Below are 26,364 nucleotides of genomic sequence, written 5' to 3'. Positions count from 1 at the left end.
ACGTTTGAATTATTATACGAATAACAAATAAACTTTCGAATTATTAAACAAATAATGTATAAAGATAAAATTATTGCAAGAATAACGAATAAACGTTTGAATTATTATACGAATAACAAATAAACTTTCGAATTATTAAACAAATAATGAATAAAGATAAAATTATTGCAAGAATAACGAATGAACGTTTGAATTATTATACGAATAACAAATAAACTTTCGAATTATTAAACAAATAATGTATAAAGATAAAATTATTGCAAGAATAACGAATAAACGTTTGAATTATTATACGAATAACAAATAAACTTTCGAATTATTAAACAAATAATGTATAAAGATAAAATTATTGCAAGAATAACGAATAAACGTTTGAATTATTATACGAATAACAAATAAACTTTCGAATTATTAAACAAATAATGTATAAAGATAAAATTATTGCAAGAATAACGAATAAACGTTTGAATTATTATACGAATAACAAATAAACTTTCGAATTATTAAACAAATAATGTATAAAGATAAAATTATTGCAAGAATAACGAATAAACGTTTGAATTATTATACGAATAACAAATAAACTTTCGAATTATTAAACAAATAATGAATAAAGATTAAAATTATTACAAGAATAACGAATAAACGTTTGAATTATTATACGAATAACAAATAAACTTTCGAATTATTAAACATATAATGAATAAAGATTAAAATTATTACAAGAATAACGAATAAACGTTTGAATTATTATACGAATAACAAATAAACTTTCGAAGTATTAAACAAATAATGAATAAAGATTAAAATTATTACAATAATAACGAATAAACGTTTGAATTATTATACGAATAACAAATAAACTTTCGAATTATGAAACAAATAATGTATAAAGATAAAATTATTGCAAGAATAACGAATAAACGTTTGAATTATTATACGAATAACAAATAAACTTTCGAATTATTAAACAAATAATGAATAAAGATAAAATTATTGCAAGAATAACGAATAAACGTTTGAATTATTATACGAATAACAAATAAACTTTCGAATTATTAAACAAATAATGTATAAAGATAAAATTATTGCAAGAATAACGAATAAACGTTTGAATTATTATACGAATAACAAATAAACTTTCGAATTATTAAACAAATAATGAATAAAGATTAAAATTATTACAATAATAACGAATAAACTTTTGAATTATTATACGGATAACAAATAAAATTTCGAATTATTAAACAAATAATGTATAAAGATAAAATTATTGCAAGAATAACGAATAAACGTTTGAATTATTATACGAATAACAAATAAAATTTCGAAGTATTAAACAAATAATGTATAAAGATAAAATTATTGCAAGAATAACGAATAAACGTTTGAATTATTATACGAATAACAAATAAAATTTCGAAGTATTAAACAAATAATGTATAAAGATAAAATTATTGCAAGAATAACGAATAAACGTTTGACTTATTATACGAATAACAAATAAACTTTCGAATTATTAAACAAATAATGTATAAAGATAAAATTATTGCAAGAATAACGAATAAACGTTTGAATTATTATACGAGTAACTAATAAACTTTCGAATTATTAAACAAATAATGGATAAAGATTAAAATTATTGCAAGAATAACGAATAACCGTTTGAATTTTTATACGAATAACAAATAAAATTTCGAAGTATTAAACAAATAATGTATAAAGATAAAATTATTGCAAGAATAACGAATAAACGTTTGAATTATTATACGAATAACAAATAAAATTTCGAAGTATTAAACAAATAATGTATAAAGATAAAAATATTGCAAGAATAACGAATAAACGTTTGAATTATTATACGAATAACAAATAAACTTTCGAATTATTAAACCAATAATGAATAAAGATTAAAATTATTACAAGAATAACGAATAAACGTTTGAATTATTATACGAGTAACAAATAAACTTTCGAATTATTAAACAAATAATGTATAAAGATAAAATTATTGCAAGAATAACGAATAAACGTTTGAATTATTATACGAATAACAAATAAACTTTCGAATTATTAAACAAATAATGAATAAAGATTAAAATTATTACAAGAATAACGAATAAACGTTTGAATTATTATACGGATAACAAATAAAATTTCGAAGTATTAAACAAATAATGTATAAAGATAAAATTATTGCAAGAATAACGAATAAACGTTTGAATTATTATACGAATAAGAAATAAACTTTAGAATTATTAAACAAATAATGAATAAAGATTAAAATTATTACAAGAATAACGAATAAACGTTTGAATTATTATACGAATAACAAATAAACTTTCGAATTATTAAACAAATAATGTATAAAGATAAAATTATTGCAAGAATAACGAATAAACGTTTGAATTATTATACGAATAACAAATAATCTTTCGAATTATTAAACAAATAATGAATAAAGATTAAAATTATTACAAGAATAACGAATAAACGTTTGAATTATTATACGGATAACAAATAAAATTTCGAAGTATTAAACAAATAATGTATAAAGAGAAAATTATTGCAAGAATAACGAATAAACGTTTGAATTATTATACGAATAACAAATAAACTTTCGAATTATTAAACAAATAATGAATAAAGATTAAAATTATTACAAGAATAACGAATAAACGTTTGAATTATTATACGGATAACAAATAAAATTTCGAAGTATTAAACAAATAATGTATAAAGATAAAATTATTGCAAGAATAACGAATAAACGTTTGAATTATTATACGAATAACAAATAAACTTTCGAATTATTAAACAAATAATGAATAAAGGATAAAATTATTACAAGAATAACGAATAAACGTTTGAATTATTATACGGATAACAAATAAAATTTCGAAGTATTAAACAAATAATGTATAAAGATAAAATTATTGCAAGAATAACGAATAAACGTTTGAATTATTATACGAATAACAAATAAACTTTCGAATTATTAAACAAATAATGAATAAAGATTAAAATTATTACAAGAATAACGAATAAACGTTTGAATTATTATACGGATAACAAATAAAATTTCGAAGTATTAAATAAATAATGTATGAAGATAAAATTATTGCAAGAATAACGAATAAACGTTTGAATTATTATACGAATAACAAATAAAATTTCGAAGTATTAAACAAATAATGTATGAAGATAAAATTATTGCAAGAATAACGAATAAACGTTTGAATTATTATACGAATAACAAATAAACTTTCGAATTATTAAACAAATAACTAATAAAGATTAAAATTATTACAAGAATAACGAATAAACGTTTGAATTATTATACGGATAACAAATAAAATTTCGAAGTATTAAACAAATAATGTATAAAGATAAAATTATTGCAAGAATAACGAATAAACGTTTGAATTATTATACGAATAACAAATAAACTTTCGAAGTATTAAACAAATAATGTATAAAGATAAAATTATTGCAAGAATAACGAATAAACGTTTGAATTATTATACGAATAACAAATAAACTTTCGAATTATTGAACAAATAATGAATAAAGATTAAAATTTTTACAAGAATAACGAATAAACCTTTGAATTATTATACGGATAACAAATAAAATTTCGAAGTATTAAACAAATAATGTATAAAGATAAAATTATTGCAAGAATAACGAATAAACGTTTGAATTGTTATACGAATAACAAATAAACTTTCGAATTATTAAACAAATAATGAATAAAGATTAAAATTATTACAAGAATAACGAATAAACGTTTGAATTATTATACGAGTAACAAATAAACTTTCGAATTATTAAACAAATAATGTATAAAGATAAAATTATTGCAAGAATAACGAATAAACGTTTGAATTATTATACGAATAACAAATAAACTTTCGAATTATTAAACAAATAATGAATAAAGATTAAAATTATTACAAGAATAACGAATAAACGTTTGAATTATTATACGGATAACAAATAAAATTTCGAAGTATTAAACAAATAATGTATAAAGATAAAATTATTGCAAGAATAACGAATAAACGTTTTAATTATTATACGAATAACAAATAAACTTTCGAAGTATTAAACAAATAATGTATAAAGATAAAATTATTGCAAGAATAACGAATAAACGTTTGAATTATTATACGAATAACAAATAAACTTTCGAATTATTAAACAAATATTGAATAAAGATTAAAATTTTTACAAGAATAACGAATAAACCTTTGAATTATTATACGGATAACAAATAAAATTTCGAAGTATTAAACAAATAATGTATAAAGATAAAATTATTGCAAGAATAACGAATAAACGTTTGAATTGTTATACGAATAACAAATAAACTTTCGAATTATTAAACAAATAATGAATAAAGATTAAAATTATTACAAGAATAACGAATAAACGTTTGAATTATTATACGAGTAACAAATAAACTTTCGAATTATTAAACAAATAATGTATAAAGATAAAATTATTGCAAGAATAACGAATAAACGTTTGAATTATTATACGAGTAATAAATAAACTTTCGAATTATTAAACAAATAATGAGTAAAGATTAAAATTATTACAAGAATAACAAATAAACGTTTGAATTATTATACGAGTAACAAATAAACTTTCGAATTATTAAACAAATAATGAGTAAAGATTAAAATTATTACAAGAATAACAAATAAACGTTTGAATTATTATACGAGTAAGAAATAAACTTTCGAAGTATTATACAAATAATGAATTAAGATTAAAATTATTACAAGAATAACGAATAAACGTTTGAATTATTATACGAGTAACAAATAAACTTTCAAATTATTAAACAAATAATGAATAAAGATTAAAATTATTACAAGAATAACGAATAAACGTTTGAATTATTATACGAGTAACAAATAAACTTACGAAGTATTAAACAAATAATGAATAAAGATTAAATTATTACAAGAATAACGAATAAACGTTTGAATTATTATACGAGTAACAAATAAACTTACGAAGTATTAAACAAATAATGAATAAAGATTAAATTATTACAAGAATAACGAATAAACGTTTGAATTATTATACGAGTAACAAATAAACTTACGAAGTATTAAACAAATAATGAATAAAGATTAAATTATTACAAGAATAACGAATAAACGTTTGAATTATTATACGAGTAATAAATAAACTTTCGAATTATTAAACAAATAATGAATAAAGATTAAAATTATTACAAGAATAACGAATAAACGTTTGAATTATTATACGAATAACAAATAAACTTTCGAATTATTAAACAAATAATGAATAAAGATTAAAATTATTACAAGAATAACGAATAAACGTTTGAATTATTATACGAGTAATAAATAAATTTTCGAATTATTAAACAAATAATGAATAAAGATTAAAATTATTACAAGAATAACGAGTAAACGTTTGAATTATTATACGAGTAATAAATAAACTTTCGAATTATTAAACAAATAATGAATAAAGATTAAAATTATTACAAGAATAACAAATAAACGTTTGAATTATTATAGGAATAACAAATAAACTTTCGAATTATTAAACAAATAATGAATAAAGATAAAAATTATTACAAGAATAACGAATAAACGTTTGAATTATTATACGAGTAACAAATAAACTTCCGAATTATTAAACAAATAATGAATAAAGATTAAAATTATTACAAGAATAACGAATAAACGTTTGAATTATTATACGAATAACAAATAAACTTTCGAATTATTAAACAAATAATGAATAAAGATTAAAATTATTACAAGAATAACGAATAAACGTTTGAATTATTATACGAATAACAAATAAACTTTCGGGGTATTAAACAAATAATGAATAAAGATTAAAATTATTACAAGAATAACGAATAAACGTTTGAATTATTATACGAATAACAAATAAACGTTCGAATTATTAAACAAACAATGAATAAAGATTAAAATTATTGCAAAAATAACGAATAAATATATGAATTATTATACAAATAACGAATAAATATTAGAATCATGCATAAACTTGAAAAACAGTTAGACCTTTATTAATAACAAATTGATATTCTCGTAATATTCTATAACGGACAAATATTCTAATAATTAAAGGAAGTAGAAACAAGCATTGGAACAAGTGTCAAAGAAAGAATGAATGTTCGAATAGTTTACGAAGAAGCCTTTATTACCGGTAGGAGAGCATTAGAACACATTGTAGTGGTTCAAGTTCCACTTTAAACTACAGATGACTCTCTCATATAGCCTCGTTGTTGGAAAACATATAATTATACGAATAATTGTTTAAATAAGTCAACAGTAGCTGTTCTTTCCTGCGTCGCTGTGCAAAATTAATGATTTGTTATAGTTTTATATACTTTTTGATCGTAATTGTTTCTTTCTTCTTCTTCTTTTTTTTTGTTCTTTTTTTGTTTTTCATTTCAGCACACAGGAAAACTGTGCCTCTGGGTTGCGTCTGTCTTAAACTTTAAAAGTGTTCATTTCATCTGACAGCATCTATTGTTCGTGATCAAGCTCTAATATATTGCTCTTAAAATGGTTCGGATGCTTTTGATTTCTCCATCAGTATGATACTTTACATGTACATACATGTATATTCGTTGTTTCACATGATATTGCGTGCGTAAAAGAGCATAGAAACACATTAAATCGTATCAAAAGTCTGTTAGATCACAAATTCCGAATCATTTTTAACTTTTTACTTACCAACTCTTTCTGCCCCCCCATTCCCCTTCCCCATTGGTCTAATATCATGCGTGCCTTTGTGCGTGCAGTTCACGGGTGCATTTCAGTTTGGCAACCTTTCATTACTTTACACTTTCCTTCCTGGCATTTTACGTCAGCTTTAGTGAGAATTACTTTTTTTTAAGATTTTAGCAGCATTGTTTCTCGCAAAGTTTGACAAAAAATGGTCTTGGTCTTGCGCTGTTGAGAAAAGTAGAAGAGAAGAGATTCTATACGTGACTGAAAGATATTTAATTGCTGCCGTATTCATCCAGCACTCAAATCAGAAATGTGTCACCGTCACTAACGTCGAAAGGTGCCTGAAGTCATGAGGACGGCGCTGAAGAGTTCGGAACTCAAGCCAACTCGAACTCATTGGCGTGGGAGATTCTAGTTCGATTCCCAGCGGAAGCTCATGTGGTTCGGATCCCACGTTAAGCTGTATGTCTACGTCTCATGTAGCCTCGCTGTTGAGTGGGACGGTAAACCCAAAATCAGATCAAATTTTATCAAATCACTCGACCTCATCCTCATAAAGTGAGCCTGAAGTTGTGAGCGCTAGCTCGAGTGAGCATGATGACTGAGATCGAGGGATCGTAAGACGAATTGAGCGTGATGTCGAAATTATCTTGTAAGCGTGAGGTCAAGTGAGTGTCATGTTGAAAAGATATGAGTGTGAGGTTAGGTCAGCGTGGTGTCAGACTGATGATGTTGACGGGGTGTTGGTTGCTTGGTTGATTGATTTGGAGATTTATGTACCATTCAGCATCGAGGCTTTATGAGACGTGGATCTACGGTTTACTTAGGTTCGTTACTACATGAATTCCCTCAGAAAATCGAGCTCAAGTCTCCCGCACCGGAGGGAAGCGCGTATGCTAACCATATTTGAAAGGCAAAAGAGTAAGCGAGCGTAATGTTGCGTTGATTATGTGAGGTCGAATGGCCGTGAGGTTGAAACGATAATCGACAGTAGATTCCTTTAAGGTTAATTTACACTTAGTATGCTGTGCCCATAGCATTTCCCTGCCATGCTCCGTCCGTGCCACGGAGGCGACCATTCAAACATACCATGCTACTGCTTTCTACACCATTTTCCTTGGTTCTGGTCAATTTCGTGTCGCTTCGTGTGCTCCGAAGAAAGCCGAAGGATCGTGGCCGACGAGGCTCGACCTAGCTGGTTTCTCTGCAAGGTAACCTGACGGGGCACGGCATACTATGTATGAATTCACCTTTACTGGAACCCCTTCTAAATTCCTATATTTCGCCTTTACTGAAATCGCTCAGTAATAGCTCTATATCGAGTTGAAGGAGTAAAATAGGGTAATACCGATTACATGTCAACATTAGAATTTATTTGCAGAAACGATTTCCGAAAAAGAGCAACAAGTTGACTGAAAGTGCTAACCATGAACTATTGCGTACGCAAGCTGGGTTTTACGCCTCCCTGTCTATAAAACATTACAGAAAAATTAAACACTTACCGTATTAACGTTGTTGAGTATTGTAATGTAGGTCAAATAATATACGAAAATAGTATACAAAACAAGTAACAGTGCCACGTGTTCACTCCGTGAAGGAGTTCGGCTTGTACGGTGTGATATGATCTCAACTAATATTAAAACCGGAAGTGGTAGTAAATTTATGCCACATCCGGTTTTAGTAGAGAGAATAGATTGGAGATTGAATATATTCTTGTACTGATTATCTGATTGCAGAAATCCTCTTTTCGCTATATATTACCGTTTTTATTCTAAAACCGGAAGTGATTAGTTTGTGCCACTTTCGCTTTGAATAGAAGATTTCGTATGTGAAGACGAAGACGAATAGAGAAATCGTATGTGAAGATGAAGAGATTAGCAGAATACCGTTTAGCATGGAAGCTTCTCAGTTGCAGGAAGTGACCTCCCAAAAATGGCAAAATTCCTACTGTGCTGAATTTGGTGCAACGACATTGCGCAATTTTTTCTAAGAATTAGATCGTTGATAATCTCTATAATCGATGACTTATTAACGAGGAGCAGAAAGTGTTGAAACTGCGCAAGTTTCTACTGCGACGTTGCCAACAATAGGATTCAGGAAATTGTGCGAAATTTTGCACTGAAACAAAATGTATAAATGTCATTCCTTTGAGAGATATTAGGTACTTGTATTGCAGTCTAATATTTGTAAAGCAAAATATATACATATATATATATATATATATTTGCAGAACATTTCACGTTTACAGCTTGAATCCTTGGAATTTAAATCCTACAGCTTTTAAAAATGTCATACATACCTCCCCATGGTTTATCTGCCAATTTCTAAATTCAGCGTGGTATTTCCTCATGATGAACTCGCTCCTTTTGACTTCTGCTGGTTTTTCACTTTCTTTTCTAGCAACTAATTCCCATTCTAGTTTTTCATGCAAATATAAGGATCATTTATAGAAAGGTGAAAGGACAGTTACTAAGATGCGTGGTAGACACACCTCAAAATGTAAACAAATGCTTGTTTTTGATTGGCCGAAACTGGAAAATGTAAACAAAACCTTATCTTTGATTGGTCGAACACCTGTCCACAATATTTAAAGGGAACTTGTAGAAATATTTATACTTTTTATTTATTTTATATGTTTGTTTTCTTTACAGTTTTCCAATAACTATTTGCTTCCAATAACTATTTTCTTACAGTTTTACTCTTTACAAGGAATCTTACAGTTAGATATGATACAGAAAATTATTGACTATGACATGTTACCCTTTCTAACAACACCAGTGCACACATATAACAGCGATAACTGAAAATGCTATTGTCATCCATTACTTTCAATTACTTTTTTTTTTTTTACCTAAAACGACTTGAGTTTTGGTGACTGTTAGGGATGCGCACGAGTCGGGTCGAGTCGAGATTTAAGCCTGTCTCGACTCGTCTCGAGAAAATGTTGTCTCGACTCGTGTCTCGACTCGAAAATATGTTTCTGTCTCGACTCGAGTCTCGACTCGACAGTCTCTGTCTCGACTCGACTCGAATTCGAGTCGAGACAAAATATACGAGTTAAAATATACGCACACATCGGCCATAACATTATGACTATCTAGCTAATTGTCAGTATGTCGACCTTTGGCACGGATAACAACGGCGACACGTCTTGGCATGCATGCAATGATCCTTGGTAGGTCGCTGGAGAAAATTGACACAACATGTGCACACACAGATCACCTAATTCTCATAAATTCCGGGGAGGGGGCGATGCGCCCTGAAGTCACGTTCAATCACATCCCAGATGCGTTCGATTGGGTTCAAATCCGGCGAGTTGGGGGGCCAGCACACCACTTGGAACTCGCATCTGCGTTCTTCGAACCACTCTATCACACTCCTGGCCTTATGAGATGGTGCATTATCTTGTTGAAAAATGCCACGACCGCTGGGAAACATGGTCGTCATGAAAGGGTGTGCGTAGTGTGCAAGCAGTGTGCGATACACCTCTTCCGTCATGGTGTCTTGCTCGAGCTCTACTAGACACATGGATGCTCACGTGAATGTTCCCCAGATAATAATTAATCCGCAGCCAGCTTGTCTCCGTCCCGCAGTACAGGTGTCAAAGAATTGTTCCCTTGGAATACGACGGATTCGCACCCTCCCATCGTTATGATGAAGAAGGTATCGGAATTCATCAGACAATGCAATGCTCTGCCACTATGCCAAGGTCCAGTGGCGATGGTCCCGTGTTCATTTCAGTCGTAGTTGCCGATATCGTGGTGTTAACATTCGCACATGAATGGGTCGTCGGCTGCGGAGGTCCATTGTTAGGAGTGTTCGGTGCACTGTGTGTTCAGACGAGTGTGAAGGCATGGAAAGAACGGAAATTATGGGTAAAAAAAAGTTTTTTGCTTGAAAAAAAAACGGAAAATTTGGGTAAAATTGAATTTTTTAAATATTTTATTATATTATGCTTTCCAAATTAAAACTATTTTGTATTTACTAGTTTGAAGTTAAGTTAATTGAGTACTTATGTTTCTTGTATTAGAATAGGGAAATTTTGTGCACAACTCATCGAAACACTTCAAAGTTAGCATCGTGATAGAATGGAGTTATGGCTTCAGAAAAATCTAAAATATAATCCTAGTTAGCTTAATTAGTATAGACGCATTAAAATTACCTTGAGCAATCTCATGAATTTCCCCCTTAATGGCAGGGAAGTGTTAAAATAACGGGGACACAATCATTTTAGTTAATATGTTAAATCAAACATATATTTTATAGAGATATCTTCCTTGTTCTATGTAAAATTTCCGGAAATTTTGAATCCGTTAGAAAAATCATTTGTTCGGAAATATTGGCAAAAACAAGAAAATATAGTTTAAAAACTATTTTTTGGCCTGATGCTTGTCATCTTACTTGCTGTAACATGTCTGCAACATATACAGTGGGAAGTCGAAAATCCGAACTAATTGGGACCATATATAGTTCGAATTTTCAAATTGTTCGGATTTTCGAAAATGGCCAAGAAAATGCCATTTAGGCTTACATATACTGTATAGTATGTTCTTCTATCGATACAGTGGATATTCAGTATATACAGTAATTACAATATCGTACGTAAAGCTACTTACATTTAATGTTTCTGAAGAACCTGCTCGTACACTAAATTACACTGATCTTGTTAAGTTACACTTAAAACTTATAGGCCTAAGAGAAAATAAAATATAAAAATATGTATGACAAACAATTACGTATGAATGAACTTCTGTATAAACACTGACTTTACACAACGTCGACGGACACACTATTGTTTGTTTATCGCTAGCGTTATAAGACAAAATGTAAAAAGCTTCTAGGGACCGCGTTCGGATTTTTGACGTTCGGATTATCGACGTCCTACTGTATATACAATGTATTTCGCTAACGGAAAAATACTTAAAGCAACAGTTTTTAATTCTACATTTAGTTTTCTGATTTCTGGCAAAATCCCTCTTTATTCTTTGTGTATTTTTCGAATTACTCAAAAAGAGAGATTATCTTATTTACACATACACACATATACCACACAAGTGAGTAAATAAGCAGCGAGAAATATATTAAAGGGCTGAGTATGTAAACTTCCGTTCGTTATTATTACAGACTAGCAAAATATCCGTCCCTCGCATGGGAAAAGTTTCATTTTGGACACAAAGGGCACCAAAACTGTCACCAATGAACTTATGGAGGTCCAAAACTATGAATTCGACATTAATATCGGTAATTTTCAATTAACTTTACATGTCACCATCCCCCTTAGAGTACTAATGGGACTGAATATGGATTTAAACAGCCGGAAGTGTCACTGTTCATTTCTGCGACCCCGAAAACTATGGATTCGACACTAATATCTGTCATTTTCCCCTCTCCCCTTCCCTCAAGTTGCACCTTCAAAGTGTAATAATAAAAACCATCCTGAACCTCATTTATGTTGAAAATTTTATCAAAATCGGTAACATTTCCAAAAATGTTGAAGCCATTAATAAAAAAAATGTTCCGAAATATTAGAAAAGAACCCAGAAAATATAATTTAAAAATTATTTCTTCGTGTGATGCTAGTAATCTTACTTGCTGTAACATGTTTTCAGCATTATACAATGTATTTTGGTAACAAGAAAAATACTCGACGCAACCGGTTTCAATTTTACATTTTTAGTTTTGGTAAAAACCTCCCTCTTTATTGTAGTGGCGGTTGGTACTATATGTTGCATGGTTGTGCAACCGGATATTTCTTTAACACTAAAGATATTTTTAAGTATTAAAGTAGTGTTTCAGTAAAAAATAAACCTTTGCTCTTGAGCGAAAACAGTATTGATGCATGTCTAAAAAAATTGATTTAAAAAAACTGAAAGAAAGAGAGTGATATACAAATCCAGAGGCAGCAAGCGTTGCCCCTGGAAGCAGTAACATTGAGCATATGGCAGCGAGCTCCTATCTCTTAACATGAAGAAGTGGATTTATTCTTGCATCGCTGCTATCCTCCCGTATCACACGTTTCCAGTTGCTATTTCGTTGCAACTGGTATATAGTTAGCTTCTGTAGTAGTTACGAATTCCTCCGTTTGGCAGCGCTTGACTCAATTGATAGGTTGAGTGAGATATAGACGCCCGGAAGAAAGAAGTTAGTCACCAAACAGAAACTCGCAAAGAGCAAATACGCGTCTGGTGGTAGCAGGGACGGATCCAAGCTGAATATTTGGGGGAGGGCAGTCGTTCGAAGTCAATAGATTTTATTTTACATTTATAATACAAAGTTAAAAATTCTTGGGATAGATTTTATTTTTAAAATAAAAAATATCCTATTCTGGGGGGAAAGGGGGGCGATCGAGACTCGAAGAAGAGAATGTCTTACCACTGGTCTAATTCCTAGTTGTGTGTCACTCGTGCACATGATCCCGTGTTCAATTTCCGGCGGAGAGCATAAAAAATTAATCTCAAATTATTCACTTTCAATACTCATCTGTCTTCTTTAGCCTAAATTGCTGGAATGTTAAACTATTATTATTATTATTTCATTTTTGAAGGAAAAAATCTTATATTTCATGCTTCTTTATAATAGAACAGCAGACAAAAATACGTAGTTACTGAAAATGAATTCTTTGTTCCTTATATTCATACAAAGAAATGCTAACAAAATGCATATTGTCGGAGGAGAGAGGTGTTTCTGTACCTTAAAGAAAGTAAAGCGGAAAATATTTCCAGTAGTGATGCTTTCTATTCAGAAAAACTTGGCGAGCAACATTTCAGATTTTAATGAAGTCATAGAAGAATTTGAAGCTCGAAAAGAACGAAGAAAGACCTTTCATTCTAAAATAATGCATAGTTTTCTTAATAAAATAATTTTGTTTAACTGTGTGCATGAATATATGCAATTTTCTTGCTTTTTTTTTCTTCTTTCTGGGTTAACGATATCATTCATGGCTTACAGCACATGCTATATATTCGATTTATCTCTTGTTCAATAACATGAACGTAGAAGTTTTTGTATATAAATAGTGTATAAACGTACATTGATAGTGGTCGTTTGAAAAAAAAAAAAGGAAATAACTTATATATTAAATCAATATTAGAGAATACACTTTAATCAATAAATATACAAATGGAGCTTATAAGGACTTTCCTCTTCATATTTCCTGAATATTTTTTGGATAAGACTCAAGAATGCTGGGGGAGGGGAACACTTGCGCGTAACTACATACCTTTGATATTGCAACATTGCAACCGGTACTTCTACAGACCACGAACCGCTACTGCTTTATTGTTTGTATGTTTTTCGAATAACTCAAAAAGAGGTATGATCTTATTTACACATACACACATATACCGCACAAGTGAGTAAATTTGAGGTGAGGTGAGGTGATTTTGAGTTTAACGTCCCGTTCAGCAGCGAGGCTATATGAGACGTGGACCTACTGATTAACGTGAAATCCGAACCACATGAGCTCCCGCCGGGAATCGAACCCGGGACTGAGAGTAAATTTGAGCAGCGAGAAATATACTAAAGGGTTGAATATGTGAAACTTCCGTTCATTAGTATTACAGACTACCCGAATAGCTTGCACGGGTAGAATACATTTCATTTTGGACATAAAGGACACCAAAACTGTCATCAATGAACTTATCAAGACCCAAAACTATGAATTCGACACTAATGTAGGTAATTTTCAATTACCTTTACCTGTTACCGCCCCTCCTTAGGAGTACTAATGGGACTGAATTTGAGGATTTAAACGGCATTTTCTGTTCATCTCAGGGAACCAAAAAAGTATGGATTCGATCGCCATTTTCGATCATGTATCTCTCTCTCTCTCTCTCTCTCCCAAATACAAACATTTTTCAATGTTTCTAATTTTTCCGGGAAGAAATCGAAAAAACAGTTTTTTTTTTTTAAACCAACACATTCAAAGTTTCCGGAAAGTTTAGAACACTAGTTCAGACACACTTGTACTTTGCCCATCATTAAATTCTGAAGTTAGTTCCGACGCAGTTCGCTGCCTGTCCTGTTTTACCAGTCTGCCCAGCCTACGACGTCCGACATATGTAATGAGGTGGGGGGCGCCCAACCCCTCGACGTTTGGACGTCGTTTCTCCTTGGTTTCGCCACTTATTGAAGACACTCACCACAGCACTCCTCGAACACTTGACAAGTCCTGCAGTTTCCGAAATTCTCGTGCCGAGTGTTTCTGAGTGAATACTTTCTTCAAAATAATAGTAAAAATTATAGAAAGATTTTCGAGACATTCGAGTCGAGTCGAGATTTCTACGAGCTGTCTCGACTCGACTCATGTCTCGACTCGAAAATTCGAGTCGAGAAATACGTTTGTCTCGACTCGTCTCGAATTTTACAAAGTGTGTCTCGACTCGAATCTCGACTCGAATTCGAGTCGAGTCGAGTCGAGATTCGAGACATGTCTCGACTCGTGCGCATCCCTAGTGACTGTTTCTATTAGTCGAAATGCTTACGGTAATGATGGCAACGTTGCACTTTTTTTTTTCGAAATTTCCAGTTTTGTTGCCTACTCCTGAAGCTTTTTATCTGTATCTACAGATAAGGGAGTTAAGCAATTTCAGTTCACCCGATGAATTATAGTTCACCGGCAAGGGTAGATTATCTCCATAAAATCGCGGTGACAATCTATTGGTTGCCATATCAGTTGGTCGGAGAGGGGAGTATTGTCATTTATATTATCCCTTTAATGCGCAATTTTTCCAATCAGACTGACTTTTTAAAAAAAAAAATAGAGAAGTTTCGGTGTAAGAAACACAGGATTTAAAAAAAATAATGCAAATATTATGGGGTCTATGGGACATTTTATCGTGTTTGCATATAGGGTCTACGCAAAGTTGCGCGTTAATATCTACAAAGTCCACTAAAACCAGATAGAACCAATAAAACGCGACGAATGTCAGCGTACTTGCACTTTTCCACTCATTACACTTCTGTCTAAGACAGAAAAAAAATCAACAGTTCAAATCCTGTTCACCTAAACTTGCAAAGGAAGCTCAAAGATGACAAGATGACAACTCCGCGTGCAGCAAGTAAGACATAGAGTGCAGTGCTGCCTTACTATGATATCTAGCGGGAAATTCAGAACTTCATTAGTGAAAGCACATGTCCCTTAAGAACACATCGAGTCGGCCGTGGTGAAAGGACGTCTTAGCTGACGCACAAAGCTGCTTTTCTATGTCCGAACTAGAAACTACATGCAGCAATACAATTTCAAAGTAAACTTTGAATATTTGTTGCAATGGACATGTCATATTTATGTGTACTTTTTTTTTTTTTTTTTTTAAAGGAAGGGAACAAATCAAAAATTCAATTTTGAAATAGAGACGTTTAAGGATTATCCCTATTTCCTTAGTGGATTATGCTTAATACAATGTTCTTCTTTAATATTATATATATATATATATATATATATATATATATATATATATATATATATATATATATATATATATATATATATATATATATATATATATATATATATAAACTCTATCCCATATAGAATGTAGGTAGAGCGAGGTAATAAAAAGTGTCTGGAATCGACTCCGACTACCGGCTTTTTATTATAAAATTCACTAAAAATAGTATTTTACAGAAATACTACAAAGATATTTTCTCTATACTTGTGAGGTTAGAAACAGGTAGTCTTTGACCGAGAGATCGCAGACAGGATCTCCACAGAGACCAGAGCAGCCTTTGCGACCTATATATTGACCTATATATTGAAGAACAGCATTCTATTGTCAAAATGGATATACATTTTTAGACTTCTTTGACTGAAAAATGAGGTTTTAAATGTAAGATTGAGAAAAAACTTAAAATCTTCTCGGTATTATTCAATCCATGAATCTATATACCAAACTGTCCAAAGAGACCATCAGATACAGCAACACAACTCAAAGTTCGTATCTCCAGCTTCGAAGGATATTGAGCTCTTTATTTTGATGATAGATTACACAAGATCGCACTGGCAATATTGTTGTAACTTCAGGTTGAGTAAACTTTACATGCACCTTGAAAAGTTATTAGATTACCAACAAGGATTCCCAAGACACGCGAATTTTTTTTGTGTCTACTTCATTTACATACTCCTTTTGCGGAGACGAATCATAAAGGGAAGGATCAAGCAAGCATTAGTCTGGTTCCCCGTGAGGCCAGTCCGCACCTGTTAACCGCTACTCAATCTTATGCAACATATTCATCTTATTCAATGAGTGTCAACATTTGAACAAGCGGAAAAGTTGCAAAAGGAAATAGCGCTGAGAAAGAAAGAGAGAGAGAAAGAGACAGAGAGAGAAAGAGTGAGAAAGAGACAGAGAAACAGGGAATAACATTCTGTCCACACTCCACAGGCAAATTACTTTTTTCTTTTTCTTCTTAACGTAGTAAAATTTTTGGTGGTCTAGCATCTTTGCTTAGCTGTCAAGAATTTGCGAAGTTGTTTTTGCCATAATATAACCTTGACAAATCTTCTTTTTTTAACCTTGTCTTTGTTTTGCCAAACTCATTCTTCAAGTTTCTGATATTTTTTCTTGTTTCTTTAAAGGGCCAACGCTCAAATTTGGCAAGAAAACAGTTTATGTTATCGCATATTATGATAATCTTCAAACGTTGTTAATTTATATATATATATATATATATATATATATATATCTACGTTTATTTGCGTTTCTTTCACATGGTCTAGCGTTGCCCCTAATTACATATCGTATATAATTATGATTAATTTTAAAGTTTTTACAATAGTTTTAAAGGAACGAGAACCATAATCTTAGCGGGGGGGGCACGTGTTTCTCCCCTGAAATGTCTAGAGGAGGAGTTTTCGCAACCTTTTCCTCTATCATATCACTGTACTTCAGATAAAGAAAGTTAATGTAGCATTAACATTCCTATTATTTTGGAAAAGCATGATTTCTTTGTTCCAGAGCCATAACATTCCTATTATTCTGGAAAAGCATGATTTCTTTGTTCCAGAGCCAAAATTACACATCCATTGACTTATTTAGAAAACTAAATTCGTAATTAAGAAAACTAAATTCGAGTATCTTTTATATGTTTATGGAGATAAATATGTATAATTTTATTGATAAATCAAATATAGTTTATTGAATCTATATATTAAAATGTTTTGTTTATATGTTTGTGGTCAATTTTATTTACATGTTTGTAGCCAATTTCATTTATATGTTTCTGCCCAATTTCTTTTTACAATGAGATCTCGGAAACTGCAATCTCTAGAAATGTGCTGTTTTCACTGGTCTGTTCAAACTTTGTGTAGATCTGCCAGTTCTTATTCATATTTTTTTTAAAGTGCCGTTATTGTTCTAATCAACATTTTAAATCCATTTGACATCATTTGCCACTTCTCCAACTTTGCCACAAACTCAACCCAACATCTATACAGTAAAACTTACGTTTATATGTTTGTCTATAGCAATTCACTCCCTTTGTGAGTCACCTTGTCCGTCACTTATGTGTGTAAACAGGCATGCACAGATATAGCGAGGAAATGGGAATAAATTCAGGATAGTGCGCTGAGTATGAAGCGCAGGCTCAGCTAGTAATTTATTAAAATATCATACACCAATTTTTAAAAATTAGATATTAACGTTACCACAGTATACTCATATTTCTGAAGTATTTCAGCTCTGAAACAAAATTTAACCGGCAAAAAAATATTTCAGAATTGACATCTTTTCTTCAGTGGGAAAGTTGTGCTTGTTTAGCTAATCATCAGGTTATTTAGCTTCTTGTGCCTGGTTTTTTAATTCACTTAACATTTAAAAAAATCGTACTCAACTTCTTCCTGAACTTGTTTTTGATTTACACAATGTAAGAAAATCCACATTCTCAAGGGTAAATGGTAGCGAACAGTCCGTCAAATGAAAAGAATGTGGAGAAAGTTCCTAGGCTGAATTTTTCGACTCAGTCTTTTTTTTTTTTTTTTTTTTTTTTTTTTTTTGAAGAGGAGGGGTATCAAGCAATAGACTTTTTTCACTCAACTTTGCAGAAATCGTGCGTAACATCAACGGTGACTCGTATGTAGGCACACACCCAGAAATTTTTGTTCAGAGGGGTGTAAGCTTTTGGGGGAATCCAATATTATAAGCTACTACGTCTATATACTATTGAACAAATACTATTCTGCACCCGAAAAGACGATAAAGAATTGTAAAAACACTTCCACCTATATTTTCAGAGGGAAAACAATCATAGAACTAAATTGTTTCTATAAGAGAAAGAGTGCAGATGAAGTGCAAATTAAATTTTCATGCTATATCAATCACTTCACTGTTAAACAATTACAGTTTTATTCAGAAAGTATACAGGGTCTATGCTAAATTAAGGAAAGTTCTTTGGGGGCAAAAAGGGTCCGGACCGGACACGATGGACGCCCCGTCAGTACGCCCTGATTTGCGCCCATATTGGGGGTATGTCTTGCAACGTTAGAATTAGAGAAAGAATGGATACAATCTATTGTTTAACAGTGTACTTCTTTCTAGATATGCGGCATATAAAGAAATAATTCAGCAGAAACAAACTACAAACTTTTACTGGCAACGAACAACGTATATTTTTGCCCCAAAAATTCTTTGTTTCTTGATGTTTTTAAAAGCAAACTACGTATGATAATTTATTCACAGTCTTCATCTTTATACTATTTATTGATTGATACATGTTGCAGTGAATCTTCATATTGTGTACTTTCTAGTGCTGGGCACTAAAACCGGTTTTACGTTTTTCCGGTTTTCAGGAAAACCGAAACTGTTTTTTTGAAAATTTACAACAAAGCCGGTATTTCGCCGAAACCGCTTTCGGTTTACTCCAAAACCAGTTCGGTCTTCACTGAAACCGGTTATCGGTTTTCTCTTAAGCCGGTTCGGTTTTTCGCCGAATTCGGTTTCGGTTTCCTTCAAAAGAGGTTCAGCTTTTCATCGAAACTAGTTTCAGTTTTCCCAAAACTGGTTCTATTTCGGACCAGAATAGTTTTTCTTCGTTCTCAGGAAACTGATTCCGCTTGCACAAAAATAGTTTTGTGTTCAGTGAAAACCGAAACCGTTTTCGGTGGGAAAAAACGAACCGGTTTTGGAGAAAATCGAGATGTCGGTTTTTCGGGTTTCGGTTTTTCTAGAACCGGTTTCCAATTTTTATAAAAAAAAACGGTTTTGTCCGTCAGTACTTTCTGAATTAAGAAAGAGGGAAATTTGGTTATTATGGAAACAACCTTTTTTTTCTCTCTCTCTTTGAAGTGGAATTTCCGAAAATGAGAAAACATGTGCTTCATTATTTTAGTTTTTAGTGTTCATATGCCAAATTTCACATCTTCAGTGTAAGCGAATTCCTATATTTAGCACTTTCTGATTAAAGAAAGAGAAGTTAAGAGTATTTTTTAGAAACATTCCAGTTTTCCCCCTTAGGAGCTGAATTTTCGAAAATGTTGAAGCACGTGTTCCGTTGTTTCTAATAAAGAAATTATAAGCCGAGTTTCATCTGCATAATTCCAGGAATACGAGAGATTTACGATTGGTATGAAAATTGAAAAATGAAAAGAAATCTTTAAAGTTTTACGTCCCACGGTTATGCCGGTCAGACTAAAGGAGACGGCGACGATGAAAGATAATTTAAATGATGGAATGAAGGAAGTGGGAAGAAACCCCTAGAAAACCCACGAGCACGGTGTTTGTCCACTACAAAGTTCACACGGCGCGAGCTGGGATCGAACCAGGGACCCCTTTTGCTTCCTTCAGGATAAGTACTTCCAACAATCCTTCCTGTCCCCTTACTTTCGTAACAAAAGGAATATTCTGAACAAATTTCATGTGTCCACCATATTAATATGACCTAAGCGAGGATAAGTCACCCGTTTCTAGTCTTTTATATAATAGTAGAGTTAAACCGCTCACGTCACGACCCAGGAAAATCCGTTCTCGAATAGATAGTGTTATAGGTAGATGATATGTGGTCAGATCATCGACCTCCTATCAAGATTATTTCAGGCTTTCGTGATTTGAGTTTACTACCTCTGAATTTAAGAAGATTAAAATTCTGTTTACCCACCGCGAATCAAACCCTGGACCATACGTCACCTGGTCATTTATATGTAGAAAAGAACAAAAACTATAATTATATCTTTCTTTCAGTTTCATGTTCCAGGCGTAATCCCGGGTAGAGTTTAGTCGCTAACGCTGTCGTCTTTTGTGCAAGTGTCCTGCGTTCGACTTTCGGTCCAGAAAGTGTAAAGGTTCTTCAGGCCAGTCACCTTGAGTGAGGTTTTCCTGAGATTTCCTCATTCACACCAGGCAAATGGCGGGATGGTACCTCACATTATGGTTCCAGGCAAGAGCACCGATCGTGGGTAGCCGGGGGCCCCAGGCCCCGCCAAAGCTCATGTGGACCCCCTATTGTATTTATAAATATACAATATTTGGCATAATTTGAATGCAATTTGTTAAAATCCTCATATATATATATATATATATATATATATATATATACATACATTACCTTCTGCATCTGAATGGGGCCCCCAAATTTACAGGGAAATCGGCGCCCTTGGTTTCAGGCCACTTGTTTCCTTCAGGCCATTCCTCGGGCAGTGTGATTGTTGACAGACACCCCTCATATGTGACGGCCTACGGTCTTACATGGTCAGATACCGTAAACATAGGCATCTAATTCTTAATTCTAACCCTAACGGGGATGCCCTGTAGGCTAAAGTAGACAGATGGAAGTTAATAACTGCAAAATAATTAGTGGAATGCTAATGTTGGAGGAAACAGAAAAACCTCGAGGAAATCTACGGACATGATGATATCCACCACAAATTCACATGGCCTGGTATCGAACCAGGGACCCTTTACACCAAAACTGGCCACTATAACACTCAATCATCATATTCCCTAATAATAATAATAATAATAATAATAATAACCCAACTACCCAGAAAGCTTTCATCCAATTGGCACGTGCTTGGCTCTTGGCTTTTTACGCTTACCGTTTCGACGCGTGCTTTCATACAATCTGCCTTTTGTTGTACTTGGAAGCGATACTTTAAGTCCTTCGCAGAGCATCATAACATCACTAGCCGTTCATTGGCTATTGACTTGCCGTGACTTGACTTGACTTGTTGACTTGCGTCAAGCTTGAATTGAACACTGAATGCAAGGTTACTGGAATCCAGCTTGTGACATGTTTACACGCTTTACAAATCAAGCCAGATGAAAGCTTCTCGATTTTTAATGCAAGTTTACAACAAGCGATTTGCAAGTCGTTTCTGATAATAGGGAATATTTACAAGTAGTAGATATATGTGAACGTTAGAAAAAAAATATAATTAACAAGAGATGTAATCTGTTAGTTTACGGTGTAATTTTCTACATATACAGTACGTTAAAAATAATTTCTTGTAGCAAAATAAAGATTCTCAATTATTATTGGCAATAATCGATATAATTTTTAACCTCACAAAAATTAGGTTTTTTTCACTTTCACAAAAATTACGCATTATACTTTATTAACAAGAATATCATTTTCTTCAGCTTGACGTGACCTCTCCACTGATATAAATCTTACATTTGGACAATATTTTAATTAAATAAAAACTAAAATGTAGTGGTGACTGATAATTTTAGGTTGTAAACAAATCTTTCAGCTTAACGTCTTACAATTATGCCCTTTAGGCTAAGGCAGTGATTCTCAACCGGTATGTCGCGACATACTGGTATCTCACGCGTATGTCCCCTAAGGCGTGTCGCTAAATTTTAGAATTTGCAAATCATGAAAAATGTAATTTAAAAATCGAGACAGACTGTACCAGTCAACACTTCCAGCGGTAGCGATAATGCTCAGTGCTATATAGAGTCATTACAAAAAGTAATAGGTTTCACTATTATTATTATTATTATTATTATTATTATTATTATTATTATTATTATTAATATTAATATTATTACTAAAATATCAAACAAGTGTGTCGGGAACGTTCAGTAATGTGTGTCGTTAGTCATAAAAGGTTGAGAACCACTGGACTAAGGAGGTAATGATTTAAACAAATGAATGATGATGATGCAAGAATTGGTAGTATTAAAATGTGGGAGGACACGGAAGTATCCCGAGACACGATACTGTCCACCACAAATTTACTTTGTCTGGGATGGAACCAGAGACCCCACATACCAGAGCTAATCTCTCTACCACAGCCACCGTACCCCCTAATTTTACGCGGTGTCCCATTGTAAATTATGTATTGTTGTCTTAGCTGTATCATAATGAAACCTTAATGAGGATATGTTCTAGTATCAATTTCATCTCAATATGTGGCATGGTTCATGTAGAGAATGAATTTTTAGATTTACTAAAACAAAAACAAAACATCTTCAATTTCCCGAAAACGACGCACATAGATATACGCAGAGAATGGATCCTGGGCGTTTGGACCCTCCGCCCCCGAAATCCGAATTTTTTTGTAAATTAGTCTATTTAAAAAAAAATTAACATAATGTATTCTCATATTGAGTTTGCACCCCTCGATAAGCTTTGTACCCCCCCGAAATAAATTCCGGGATACGTGCCTGACAACGCATTAGGTTTATCACTTGTGTAAAAGAAACTTATACCGCCCGGTAAGATCTATCAATTCCTAGGATGTCTCATCTTTGAACATTTTCTTTTTTCGTTAAACGCTGGTAATACTGTTACATTTGAAGTAGAACATAGTAAGATTATAAATGTTAAAAACTAAAACTTGTAAAAATTATTATTATTATTATTATTATTATTATTATTATTAATAATAATAATAATAATAATAATAATAATAATAATAATAATAAAGCGAGGCATTTTTGCTTACTACAAATCACGGGTATCCACAAGAGGTTTCAGGGCGCAAATTGCGGTCATGCCCCTCCTACTGAGGGACACTACTGCTACAAATCATTGTAATATTTTATTTACTTGCACTGCTTATAAATGTGCAAGGGAAAAATATTCTTTTCGTACAGAATATTTTTGTATGGTTTGTTTATGTAAAATCCAACAATTCTGGTACAGAAATGAAATAAAATGAAGTCTTTGAGTTTAACGTCCCACTATTATGCACTTTACGTTAAGGCAGACGATGATTACAACAACTGAATGATGATGGAAGAATTGGTGGAATGAGAAATTTGGAGGAAACGGGAGTACCCCGAGAAAACCCGGGGGCCCGATGTTGTCCTCCACAAACTTACTTGGTCAGGGATCGAACGCACCAAGCGCTTTACCACTGAACCACCGTGCTCCCCACTTCTCGTACAAAGAGGGCATGGACCGACATGCTAAAGTTGGAAATCTAAACTTCTTGTGATTGCCTTACAATGACCGAAACCACCACGTTGTGCTCTAAATATTTTACTTCAGAGCCCAACTTTTTATGTGTACCGAAATTTTGGTTTAATAACTTGTAAAGAATCTAACACAATACGATCACAAATCTTGATAGCATCATGCGATTGCTTCCGACTTTTTATTTATTTATTTATTTTAATTGCTGAATTATACACTTTCCACACATTGTCAACTAATTTTAATGAAAAACATAAAAGTATAAAACTTACCTCTAATAAATGTGTTTGAAAAGAATGTTCTTCTTTATAATTCACGTCTCTCTCTCTCTCACTGTCAAAATCCGTTTATCAACGTTGAATCTTGCGCACCATATTTTGTAATGTATACACGCTTCTCTGTACGAACCTGTCTCCCAAATGATGTAGTTCAGTTGATTGGCCACCAGAGCGCGCAGTGTTGATCTTCATTTCTTGTCAATGAATGCTATTAGTGTTGAATTACGATACGCGTAAATTCTGATCCTGTCTCCAGGCGAAAAAAAAAATCACATAAACGAGTATCGTAAAGTTCTAAATGATTTTACATTTTTATGAAGCAAAACAAACAATTGCTCGGGTAAGTAAATATTACTTAATACAGTGATATTTTTTTTTTTTAAATTACTTTACAGAAATTCCAGGTAAAGTCATATTCATTAAAGACTTTATTTATGCTAGAAAAGATGAGATATCAAAAGGCTATCGTTCGTCAGAACCAGTCCAACCGGTTTATGTTAAAGGCACCATCCCCGTTTTTATCAAAGAAAGTTAATAATAATAATAATAATAATAATAATAATAATAATAATAATAATAATAATAATAATAATAATAATAATAATAATAATAATAATAATAATAATAAGTACTGAAAACCTTTGTCAGGGTATGCCAAGACATTCCGATTGGAAAATTGAATACAAACCATTTATTTTCTGCTGTTGAATTCGTGAATAGCAAGCTAATTAATGTATAACATTTCCACATGAAAATGGCACCTGCGGCAAACACAGAAGATTTCGTGACTTTAGTCCTTAGCAACGCTTTACATTTTCACACTAAACCACTCCTGTTTTCACCGTTAATTTTTATCTTTCAACTTCTAAGCTTCCTAACCAGGGTCGGATCCAGGATTTTCTGAAGGGGGGGAGGGCACCAATAACTACCAGTACATTTAAATTGAATTAGAATTTTTTAAATGCCTTTAAGCATCTGTGGTGTGAATAAGAAAATGTCCTGGAAATGCTAAGTGTATGTTCTCGGTCAGGACCGCAACCAGAGGGAGGCTAGAGGGTTCCTGGCCTCCCAAAGTTTTCGTGGCCCCTCCAGACTTTAACAAGAAATGCTATTATTAATTTAAAAAAAAAACACAATTTAACTATTTGTAAGAGAATTTCTAATGACTTGCTCCCGCCTAAGATATTCATGCCCCTCACCCAAACCTCAGTGGCTGATTACGGGCCTCTTCTCGATGAATCATCTTCCCAAACGGAAACATGACAGCAGAAATGTTCGGAAAGTATTGCTATTTTCACTGCTAGCTTCTGACTTTAGGTAGTGTATATTTACAGTGAAAGGGATGGGGGTTGCACGTGCACCTTTGCACCCCTTCCCCCTAAATCCGGCTCTGTTCCTAACTATGTTCTGCATAAGTATCGGGAGTCTCCTAGAATGACTACTTCCGTCCATCTATCTGTCAGTAGGTACCAGTGCAAAAACGGTCAAAGATTGCGAAAAGCAGTTTTCGAAATTGATGCAGAGTCACAAGGAAACGTTCCATCTCTTCCTTTAATACTTCTCGGCGGAACTCATGTAGTGCGAATCTAGAGTTGCCAACCACAGATAACAAAAAAAATATCGATTTTCGTCTTTACCGTATATTCGTTACGTACGTGATAATTGAAGAAACACGTGTAATTCTACTAATAATAGCAAAACTATATAATAATATTCAGTTTCGAACTCCAAAGTGAGATCATTGTTCTCTTCATTCTTAAATCATTATTAACATTACTCTAAACAACAACAAGATTTCCACCCCTTCGTAAAAGTAATTGAATTTAAAGAATGGATCCAGGGTTGCCATCTGCCAATTTTCAAATTGTTATTGATATATTTTAGCTCGAATGAGTGGTTAAAACTTCAGTGTGTGTGTTTTATAATTATTTAATGCACATATACAATTTATTTGCACATTCAAAAACTGAAAAAAA

General features: G+C 32.3%; 1 protein-coding gene across 1 annotated transcript in view; it reads right to left on the bottom strand.

Moving 5' to 3' along the window:
• The window catches only part of LOC145672061 (protein scarlet-like), a 314,540-nt gene extending 290,022 nt beyond the window's left edge, over positions 1-24,518 (bottom strand). Inside the window, exon 1 of the mRNA XM_081741293.1 lies at positions 24,383-24,518. The gene's annotated coding sequence lies outside the window, so the exon portion shown is untranslated. The remainder of the gene's footprint in view (positions 1-24,382) is intronic.
• Between the last annotated feature and the right edge of the window lie 1,846 nt (positions 24,519-26,364).

This window comes from Thermobia domestica, chromosome 15 (genome assembly GCF_964235325.1).
Source record: "Thermobia domestica chromosome 15, izTheDome1.hap1.1, whole genome shotgun sequence".
Taxonomy (NCBI): Eukaryota; Metazoa; Arthropoda; class Insecta; order Zygentoma; family Lepismatidae; genus Thermobia; species Thermobia domestica.
This window is presented reverse-complemented; position numbering and strand designations above follow the sequence as displayed.